Raw genomic sequence first — 11,569 nt, forward strand, 5'->3', positions numbered from 1 at the left:
TCATTGCACCTTCTTCATGACAATGTCTTCCTGTGTAACCTAGCATCACCACTACACCACGTCATCATTCGCGTTCAAGACTTGCTGTATTTTAACTGTAGTATAAAACTGTCAGACAGTTCTCAAGTATCATCACTGATTTCCATCTGTGTGCATTTTACAAATCCTCGTTTATTAAATGATGACTAACTGAAACCCTCAGCTGCCGACAGGTGTTGTTGATATACCTCGATGTGGACAGCTGAAAATGTGTGCCCCGACCGGGACTCGAACCCGGCATCTCCTGCTTACAAGGCAGACGCTCTATCCATCTGAGCCACCGAGGACACAGACGAACAGCGCGACTGCGGGGACTTATCCCTTGCACGCTTCCCGTGAGACTATTCATCTGTGTCCTCGGTGGCTCAGATCGATAGAGCGTCTGCCATATAAGCAGGAGATCCCGGGTCCGAGTCCCGGTCGGGGCACACATTTTCAGCTGTCCACATCGAGGTATATCAACAACACCTGTCGTCAGCTGAGGGTTTCAGTTAGTCATCATTTATTCCAGGGAAAAGCTGCACGGTCCTCAACAGTATTCTGTTCTTTCGAGAACAGTTACTGTCTTCATATCCTCGTTTATTGTCACTTGTATTTATGTAAAAGTCACTATTGTGCACCTAAGTATTTTTTTTTCTTGCAAAATCTTCTGTTGTTGTCACCTTTTATATATTTTAACCACTATCACATACAGTTATTGTAATCTTTGCTGAAGAGCGGTTTTCATCCTCTGCTAGCCCGCCCCCGTTGTGGGAAGTTGAAATAATAATAAAGATAAGAAAATAATTTGTGACGGTCTGTTTTAGTCTTTGACAAGGATGGTGGAAGGTATTATGGAAAGCATCGAATTTTATCCGAATTTGACGAGGAAAGTGAACCGAAAACTTTTTATGCTAGAACACCGGACAAATGGGTCTATAGACACTACTCGAAATTGTAATTAGACGGAATGCACTTTAAATAAACTAAACATTTTATTCAGAATGACTGATGACATGTCGCCCATAAAATAAATAATTCTCTTAACGAAACGTAGTTTTAAACTTTACCTAAGCGTGTGCTCAAATTGTTTAACATCTGCGGCAACGCATATTTTGAATCGCCCTCCGAGAGATAAATAAACTGATGAAAGTACTTTGGACGATATCCATTTCTTTCTGTGACCATTCGACGACACATATCGTCTGGCGTAGTTGTGGCTTCATGATGGACTGCATCTTTCAGTGGTCCTCACGGAAAGAAAGTAAGAGGAGTCAAATCAGGGTACCTGTCCGGCCATTGTACATTCTGAAGCATCCAGACCGATGCAGAGTCCGGGATACTTTCATTCAATATTTGCGTTACGACTTGGGAAGAGTGAGCTGGGCAGCCGTTTTGTTGCAACCACAGTCACTGACGGTTATACAGTGGAACAGCTTCTAGAGGAACAGGTAAAATCTCTGTAAAAGATTGATCATATGTACTCACATTTCCGTTTAACGCTCCTGGGGTGAATAAGATCCCACAATGGAATTTCCTGTGATCTGGCAGTAAACGTTTACGCCTCAGTGTAGTCGGTGGACTAATGTCGAAGCCAGCGTGGGTTTTCAAGTGCACAGTAGTGCTTGCTATGTAAATCTGTTTCACCGTGCTTCGTAAACGTTGCTTCGTCGGTAAAGAGTGTCGTCTCCCAGGCGCTGCAGAGCAAATCGACAAACTTCCATATGACGTTCGAAATTAAGTCCTGTAAGTGCCTGATGTAGTGACTAAATCTATGTCGTTGCAAGATGTGAATGACACTCGTCTGGGTGTTGCCACGTTCCTTGGAAATACAGTTCGTGCCAGCATGCGATCTGATAAGTGCCCTAGCGAAAATAGCCTCTTCGCGTAGTCGTGTGCTTTGTCAGTTGCAGTCTTCGTCATCCTCTATATGACGTTGAAGCTGCCTGTTGACACTAACGATCTAATAAATCGAGCAGTTGCCTGGCGCGATGTTCAGCGACGATCAGGATAGACGTCCCTAACCGCCGTCCCGTTTCGAGATTTTTTGTTTTGTTTTTTTGTTGCTTTTTTGTTTTTTTCTTTTATATGCGTCGTATAAAAGTAGCGTGTCTAACGTCTCATTGGTGTCCATTTCTACATGAAAAGAATGTTGAAGCAAAATGACCTGTCGATAGACGACACAGCTCCTGTAAGTTCTACAGTGCAAACAAGTAAACAGCCGACAGCCTTGATACAACGACGTAGCCTAGCATCAGTCTAGTTACAATGCAACAGCAGTTTACGGCCCACTTGTCTTTCAATTTTAGAATATTTCGCCGATTAGTCTGAGAAGCTTTTCAGCCTCAAAATCAACAAGAATTATACTACTGTACCCGTCTTTTCAAGCGCTCCCGGATACTGTTAAAAAAGTACGAGTATATTTTTCCACTTAAAATATCATAATTGGCACAATATCTCGATCGATATGACTCTTTATCATACATCAAAGAACATGCCCCTTAGTGTGCTATCATTTGCCCAGAACCTCGTATCGATACCTGAAACCATTCACGAAATGTAAAGAGGTTTACATCTTACGTGACGCACCCTGTATGAGTAGCTACTATCCATGACGTAAAGTAAGGAAATCATAAATAGGCGAAGAGTTGCTTTACTGTTCAATTACTCTGGATGCAATAAACTGCCGGAAACACCAAGCGAGGTGGTTCAGTAGTTAGCATGCTGCTTGCATTTGCGAGGTCAAGAGTTCTAATCCACATACAACAATTCAGATATAGATTTTGTGTCATTTTCCTAAATCGCTCCACACAAATGCCAGGATGGTTTCTTTTAAAAGGAATTCTTGAAATTATCCGAGCATATGCTTCGTCTCTATCGCCCTCGATATCGACGGGACGTTGAACCCTAGTTTTCGTTCCTCCATTGCTCGAATCATGTTGATTTTTTTCCATTAATGTATGACATTTAGCAGGTTAGATTTGTAGACGAACAGCGAACATTGTTTAGTGGCGCGAGAGCACAGCGGAGATTCTCAATGAGCTCTAGTGGTAGATGCTATAAGAGGTAAGTTGTACATCGTGAAGAGGTTTACAATTGAAATTCCCAGGAAGAACGATACTGGAAGAGTCAGGGAACGTATTATTTCCTTCCTTATACGCGTCGCGAAATGACTACTACGAGGATGAGAAATTACATTACATGCCGGTGTTTACTAACAGCCGTTCTTCCCATGCTTCCTTCACGACTGGAACAGAGAAGACTGGAAACCGTAGTGGCGCCAGAAATACCCTTTGCCGCATACCCTATGGTTGCTTGTGGAATGTATCTGTAGATAGGTGTAGACATAGATGGAGCCGGAGATTTGACTCTTAAGGACACAGAGGAGAAGATCGCAAATACAATAGGATGTAAATTATACGAGCTTGGCCATTTCCACTTTTCAGAATAGAGTAGGATAGGGAGAACTGCTACGTTTACTGACCACGTAGAGTATACAATGATATTTATTCACATGCACTGATGAGCCAGCAAATTATAATCATCTGCTTAACAGCTTGTTTAACCGTATTTGGAACGAAATACATTACTGATTCTGCCTATCAGGGCTCCGACAGTTACTTGGTAGGTTTGTGCAGGTATATGGCATTAGATGTCTACGCACAGGTCATGTAATTCCCGTAAATAACAGGCTGCTGATTTATGTACGTGGTGGTGGCGTCCGATACCAATCCAGTTAGGTGCCACGGGAGTTACGTCAGGCGACTTTGGTCGTCGAGACATCAACGTGAGTTTACTATAATGCTCCTCAGACCTCTGTAGCACGGTCCGAGACACGGACAATTATACTGCAGAAAGAAGACATCGCCGTCGGTGAAGACATCAAGCGTGAAGGGCTGCAGGTCGTTTGAAGCTGTCAACGTGTCTTCGGTTACTACCACACTCCCAGGCTAGCGCAGGAGAATGTCTTCCGTACCATAAGACTGCTCCTTCAAGACTGCGTGCGAGGCACCCTGCACGTTCACCTCAGTGACAGCGTTTGTGGAGACGACCATCGATCTACTGTAGCAAAATCGTGATTCAGCCAATACGTTTCCACTGATCGCCGGTCGAATCCCGATGGTCCCGCGCCCACTGCAACAGTAATTGACAATGTCGAGGGCTCAACATTCGAACATGTAGGCGAGGTGTGCTGCGGAGCTCCATATTCAACACTGTATGACGAATGGTGTGATCCGAAACACTTGTGCGCCAGCATTATTCTCTTTCGGCAGAGATGCCACAGATCATCATCCGTCCTACTTTATAGAGCAGACAAGCCTGTGAGCCCCACGTTCTGTAAAGAGTTGTCGACGTCCAACCACATAGCACCTAATGGTAGTTTCACTGTCCTTCTACCTGTTTCCGTACATGCTCACGACAGTATTACGTGAACATTCGACAAACTTCGCCGTTTTCGAGATACTTGTTCACAGGCTCTGCGTAGTAACAATCCCACCCTCTGTCAAAGTCGTTTATCTCGACGGATTTCCTCATTCGCAGCCCATATATTCCTTGGGTGATTCCCTGTCCGGATTTGCTCCACTTCCACATTTCTGTTACCGCGTCATGTGTCTGCAACGCCACCAGTTGGCATCCAGCGTCGCTCTGGGCATTGGTCATAACTTTTTGGCTTCCCAGTGTATTTATTACATTCTGTACGGAATTTACGTAAGAGCTGTAATATTTTCCTCAGTTTGTCGGAGAACTGTGATGTAAATACCAGTACAGCCTGTATTAAATAACAGAAAACTCATTTCCTTCTCTTCATCCGTACTTTCTACAATAGTGCTAAAAAATTAAGAACGAAAGTAACTTTCGAGTAATATGTCAGTACCAAGTAACATTGCTCGATGAAACGTGGACCATACGTAGTAAAAACTCCTCCAGTGTAGTATAGAAAGTTACTGGAAGAAACATGCAACGAGACTAATAGAAATAACACTTTCACTCTAGAGCAATAATTACACTGAATTCACTAACACTGATGATGGTCAAGCTACAAGTGCTGGATGGGATTTAAGTCAGGGAAATGAGCAGGCCAGCCCATTCACCGAATTTCTCTCTTTCCAAGAACTCCTCCACTTGCGATGTCCGATGCGGTCATGCATTGTCATTCATAAAAACGAGGTCACCTCTGAAGGCACCCTTGAAAAGATTGATATAAGGACCTAAACTTACAGTGTCGCAATAAAGCTGGCCGGTGAGTGTATCGTGTTCATAAGTCTGGAAATCAGTACGCCTCATGGAACATTATGCTTCCCCACGGCATTTCATCTGGACCACCAAAAGATGATGATCTACCGTGTTCCCGGGAGTATTACGTGTTGCCTCCTCGCTCCATTTGATAGTAACTTCTCAGACTGAATCTGCTCACATTCGAGTAGATGATCCACTTTTCGCTTGTCCAGTCCCTACGCTCTCGGCACTATCGCAGACGGAGCTGTCCTTTTAAATATGGCTGCAATTACGTCATCTCTTCTTCCGGGATGCCTTCTTGTCTGTTGCACAATTTAGCGGTCATCTGCTGCTGTAGTTGACAGTGGCATGACGCCTGCACGGGGTAGTCTCTTTGCCCGATGACCAGTACTTTGTGTTCCGTGGCGTCCAGTTTTCCTTTTTGCGTGCGCTACTGGGAGACCACTGGCAACATGCTCCCGCATTTTCATTTCCACTTAGTAGTTAATATGCTGCGGTACTTTAGCTATACCGTCTGTAAGTGCTGCAGAGCAGAACGTATTCTTTTCCATGTCCCAGGTCTAAGACATAATTAGGCAACTTTTATTTTTATTTATTTATATATTTATTCATTTGTTTTGATGGATGATGATATTAGCCATGACAATGTCGAAACAACTGATCTTTTTGCACAGTACCAGAAATAGTATTCTCGAGCTTCTTTGTTAGGCATGACGCTACACAAAATCTTCCGGTTACTTTTGTTTTGGGATAAGTCTGCACCATTTTGCACAAAAGATCTATTCTCCAATGCTACATTACGACTGTTCTGGCTATTTCTTCAAGACATTACACATAGTTCCTTGTTTACTATGACCTTTACCACAAATTCCGTCCCCAGTGACGTTAAAAGTAGAATTGGGAACTTGGCAACTACGCCATTTACATAAATAAACGTGGAATACAGACGTATAGCAGAGCATAAAATTAATTCTCCATCGTTAGAAGACATATATTGAAAATACAACAATATGTAAGTTTATACATCTGTGTAAACGCGTGTGGAGTTGAATGTGGAAGTAGATAACTGGTTATGAGTAATAGGGGTGAAAACGTGGTTGGAACGTAGCACCTTCAAATGCCAGAGATTTCAGTAATCTGGTTAAGAATAACTAAAGGACACCAGAAGAACTGAGGTCGTGAAGAAAGGAAAACTCCTTTTCTTAATTATGAAATCAACGTTAGTTCAATGGGGCCGTTACGGTATGCGTTACGAATACAGATATACATGAAAATAAGAGAAACTGAACTCATTGTAGTTCGTTGAAATTATCATAGAAAATTACAATGTGTTATTTTAACCTGTTAAGGTTTTCCACTTTATGAACCACATGCAGGTATCGGGACTAACAACAAAGACATTTTTATTCCGTTATATTTAAAGCAAAAGTGGCGATGACACCGCAGTCACAAATGTAGGACACTTAAGAAAAATGTGATCTGATTCTTCGTTTGTTATTGTTAAGTATCTCATGCAATTTAATTCGTTCACAGTAGGCTGTCACTTTCATAACTTACACTGCGGAAATTATTTAGAACTTGCAAGTACGCTGTAGAGATATACCACTGTCTTTGGCACGTTCTGTACAACGGTCGGAAGCAAAGACTTTAAATATCTTCGAGTGGTTATGCGTCGCCATGCTTGAACGAAACTGAGTTACCGATCGCCATTTTTTCTTGTACTCAAGGAAGTCGTCTGATTTGTCATTCCCCTCGCCCCTCTTGAAAGTTCCTGTAGCTAACTTCAAATGGTTCATGCTAGCTTTATTTTTTTCTATAAAAAACCTAATCATGGGTGGTTTCTGTGTACACTGAGAGCAACAAGTAAAGGTTTCACGGAAATATGGATAAACTTCTGGATGCAAATAAAACTTCAAGCTGGCTGGAAACATGTTGGTCCACTTGCAACAACTTCTTGTTGCTTCTAAACTGAACATAATTCTTTTGAATTTAACTTTTAAGTAGTAAAATCTATTGTATAATTCTTTTTAATATAAAAAACGTTTATTGACTAGACAGCAATCTAATTCAATTTTCTTATTATTGAAAAGACTGAAGGAGCGATCAGTTTTACTTGCTGGAAACATACAACAGCCAAGGTCGCATGAAATATATTTTTATTTAAAACAACTTATTCTTACAGACTTTGTTATCATCAGGTCTTAAAAAACTTTTTTGTTATGAAACGTGTTCCTATTACGTTGGACTTCACACCGAGTTGGCATGTGGATAAAGATTAACCGATTATAAAAGATCTGTCACAACTAAAATAGTTTTGACCGCAATCTACATTAGACAAAACTTGATAACTATTTTCGGTTGTACGCATCAACTATCTTCATATCCGTAAAACAGCAGCGGAAGAAATGGACAAACAATAAGAAAGCTTTGTGCTGTAAGATAGAATCTGAAAAACATATAAAAGATGGACACAATACACAAGGGTAGTCAACTCCAATACCAGAAATGAAGCCGTATCAGCTGTGTTGTATGGATTACACGTTGCTGTGTTTAAGATGATCTACCGTTCAAATCGTAAGAACGAGTTGAATATGGATTAAAAAACATTATCATTAGCAACAGCCATGCAATGACATGCATTCGTATTTCGGGCTAACAAGACTAGGACTGTATGTTGTGATAAGCACCATCGATAGCGCGCTATGTTGAGGGAATAATTGGAGACAAAGAATGTTAACAAGTTAATAACTAAATCCAAGTAGTTTTAAAACCATAAAATTAATAAGGAAAGTAAGTTAAAATTACAAGACTGGAAAGCTGTCTGATATAGTTAGTTGACAACATGCCATACTTCACAGACAAATGATACGTAACTGTCAAATGACAAAAACGTAAAATTTCAGTGTAACGCTTAAAATATGGACATACCATCATCCCACAAAATGCAGGCTATAGAAAAGGAGAATGGCCAGTTGCGTAAGTAATAATTTCAGAAAGTACCCATTATACATATGTGATTACATTACAGTTAGAAACATCTCTGCCACAATTGAAAGTACTGTCTGCTGTTGCAAAGCTGTAAACAACAAACCATACACTATGCAGAAATTTTATAAATAAACGTGTGTGATCAACAGTAGTAAAAATAGACAGAAATACTATGGCTGTCTTACAAAGCAATGAACAATCAGGGCGTATAAAACTCTCATCCTCATATTATGTGCGCAGTTCATGACCGAAAGTAAAATGCCACAAGCCAACCAGAATGGCAAGACACGTCAACATTAAGAAAGACATAATTCTGAAAGGACTCAAACTGGCTAACTGAAGTAGCCAAGACGATCGCCAGATAGCGTGGGAGCGCTTCCTTTTTAGGTACACTGACACAAATAAATAATAAACCTTATCGTGCTTATATTGTTTATACAAAAGAAGACAGTGATGGCTCATGAAAGTAAAGGTAATTTCTCATTTATACTAAATGAAATACCGGAAAGCATTAGTTATAAAAACTGACCAGAGATCGATTCACCGTCAATAAATTTATGCAAACGATCATAGAGACATATGTAACAGGTAAAGAACCCAGATTCTTATTCAGGTCGATACCTTACCTCTTTTATTGACCTATATCTCACCTATGGTGATCCGATCTCTATATTAAATGCAGCAGCATAATTATAACCTATACAACACCGTTGGTGTAAATATACTACAATTATTTTTCATGTTCTAATTTACTGTGCGAAACTATCGAGGTTATTTTTTCTGTGATTCCTTACAGATCAGAAGATGGTTGTTGTACACAATCACAGCTAGTTATTACGATTTACAGCATAACGTAAATTGCGGTCTATATATTAAATGGTTCTTATATTAAAATGTTCTATTCAAGAGATTACCATTGTGAGAAGACGATCGTGTTTTGAGTAGTCTTGCATATTTATATGCGTCGAGAAATTTATCCATATTTCGAATAAAGCTGCCCATGAACACAGAAACTAGTCATGTTTTGTCTTGTTTGATCCATTATAAATGGTTCTGAAAGCCTACCACTGTGAAAACAATAGTTTTGCTTATAAATAATTCATCTGATACCAGTCACGATTTTCTTTATTTTATTTTTAGTACCACACAATTCGGGAAATGATTCCAATTATCAAGTGCATTTACTGGTGTTTATTATTTCATTCGAATGTGATGTCGATGTGTGAGATTCAGCATCATTTCGTTGACTTTACTGTAATATATAAGATAACACGCGATTTTTAGTTTGTTGTCGATGTTTTTGTGAAGTTAATGTGGAAATTTAGAAGACTTTGTACTTACAGTTTCCTTATGGTCCATTTGTGCAGAATCTCACATACACTAAACATCACACACAACTTGTACACTTTTAAACATCGAAAATATTTTACATAAACAAAACAATTACACAGATGTTCCTGCAAGTAGTCAACAGAGATGACATTATAGGTCTTCCACAGAGTATGATATGCTTTTGTACAAAGGTTATTTAACTTAACAATTTGGATCATAATTTACATATATCTGTTTCACAATTTTGCTTATTTCTATGTGTTACTATTTTTATTTAAGTATACTATCGAATCATCTGAGGAAATTCACTGATTCACTTTCAAGCTCTCTGTTTAATATTTTATCTTCATATTTTCTGTAATGTGAATATACTCCAGTTCTAGCAAATCCATTTTATGTCCTTTATTTAGTCAGTGGAGCACTTTGACATTTATCTCTATTATTCCAAATGTGTGTCCTGTATTACGTACATGTGTTGCTATGGCTGATATGGTTTGTCTGTTTTCTGTGTAGGCTTTTATGTGCTCTGTATACCTGGTGTTGAAATTTCGGCCCGTTTTCCTAGGTAGTACATGGACCATTCCTGGCATGTGACCTTGTATATTCCAGAGCCTGAGTATGGATCATCCTTACACTTTATATTGCGTATAAGTTTTTGTTGTAGTTTCTTGGCTGTAGAAAACCCAGATTTTACTTTGTGATTTTTGAAAATATTTGCAATCTTGTGTGGTATACTGCCAATGTATGGGATACTAGATAGAAAGTTGTTTTTATCTTTTTCTTCTGTGGTGCAGTTCGTACCCGGGTCTTTCTTCACTTTGACTAGGATTGTGTCAACCATGGAAGCATTGTACCCATTGGCAACTGCAATCTTTTTCACTGTGTTTATTCCTTGTTGCATGTTTCCTTGGTTCAGTGTTTCCCTATGTACACTGACCTGTGTGCTGCCTGTTTATGGATATTTGGGTGACATGAGGTTGCAGGGATTGTGGTGTCAGTCATTGTGTTTTTCCTATGAATTCTGAATGTGCATGTGTAGTTGTATCTTATAATATTCAGGCCCAGAAAATTGAGTCTTTTATTTTGCTCATGTTCCACTGTAAATTTGATTTTCTCGTAGAGATTTTTAAAGTAACTTAGAATGTCTTTGATTTCTTTGGTATCCCGTTTTACTAACAATAGTGTATCATCTACATATCTCCTACAAGATTCAATTTCCATAGGTTCTTGGCTATTAAATAATTTTTGTTGTAAGTGATTTTGTATATGCCAGCTATGGCACCAGATGTACATGATCCCATTGCCAGGGCATCTGGATGTTTATACATGTTGCCATTAAAAGTGAAGTAGTTGTAACTTAGGGTTAGCTGAAGGTGTTCCATAAATTCAACAATTTCTGTGTATGAAAGTATCTAGTGTTTCATAAGGTTCTTTCGTATTACTGTTACAGCTTCTTGTATGGGTAAAGGTGGGTGATGTCAAGTGATATAAACTGAGCATCTTTGGGGAGCTTTCTGGTTTTTAGTTCCTTAGCTAGTATCACGCTGTTATTTATGGAATATGTTGCTCTATATGTATAATTTTTCATCAGTATGTTATTCAGTTTTTGTGATAGTTTGTATGTACGGCTATTTATAGAGTTGACCACAGGATGTATCCAGTTTCCATCCTTGTCTATTTTTGGCTGTGCTCTTAGGTGTGGTGCTTTTGTATTCATGCATGTAAGGTATTTCTTTTCAGTTCCTGTCAGTAGGAAACTTGTGATCTTTAGTTGTTCCTTAATTTCGTTTTGAAATTGTTTTTTGTATCTTTTCAATTGTGCTGAATATCATTAGCATCAAAAAATTTACGTGTTTTGTTTATGTATTCTTTTTCTTCCATCACTAGTGAATTGCTTTTGTCTGCTTTACAGCTATGGAATGGTTGTTTTTAAACTTATTATTTATGGGTTTTACTGTTTTTAATCACTTATTGTATATTTGGATCTAAAATT

The 11,569-nt window shown here is 39.3% G+C and overlaps 1 non-coding gene across 1 annotated transcript; it reads right to left on the reverse strand.

Moving 5' to 3' along the window:
- Positions 1–252: 252 nt before the first annotated feature.
- Positions 253–326, reverse strand: Trnat-ugu. The gene has a single exon. It is a non-coding gene; the product is annotated as a tRNA-Thr (tRNA).
- Positions 327–11,569: the final 11,243 nt, after the last annotated feature.

The sequence above is a fragment of the Schistocerca piceifrons genome, chromosome 6, assembly GCF_021461385.2.
Source record: "Schistocerca piceifrons isolate TAMUIC-IGC-003096 chromosome 6, iqSchPice1.1, whole genome shotgun sequence".
Lineage (NCBI taxonomy): Eukaryota > Metazoa > Arthropoda > Insecta > Orthoptera > Acrididae > Schistocerca > Schistocerca piceifrons.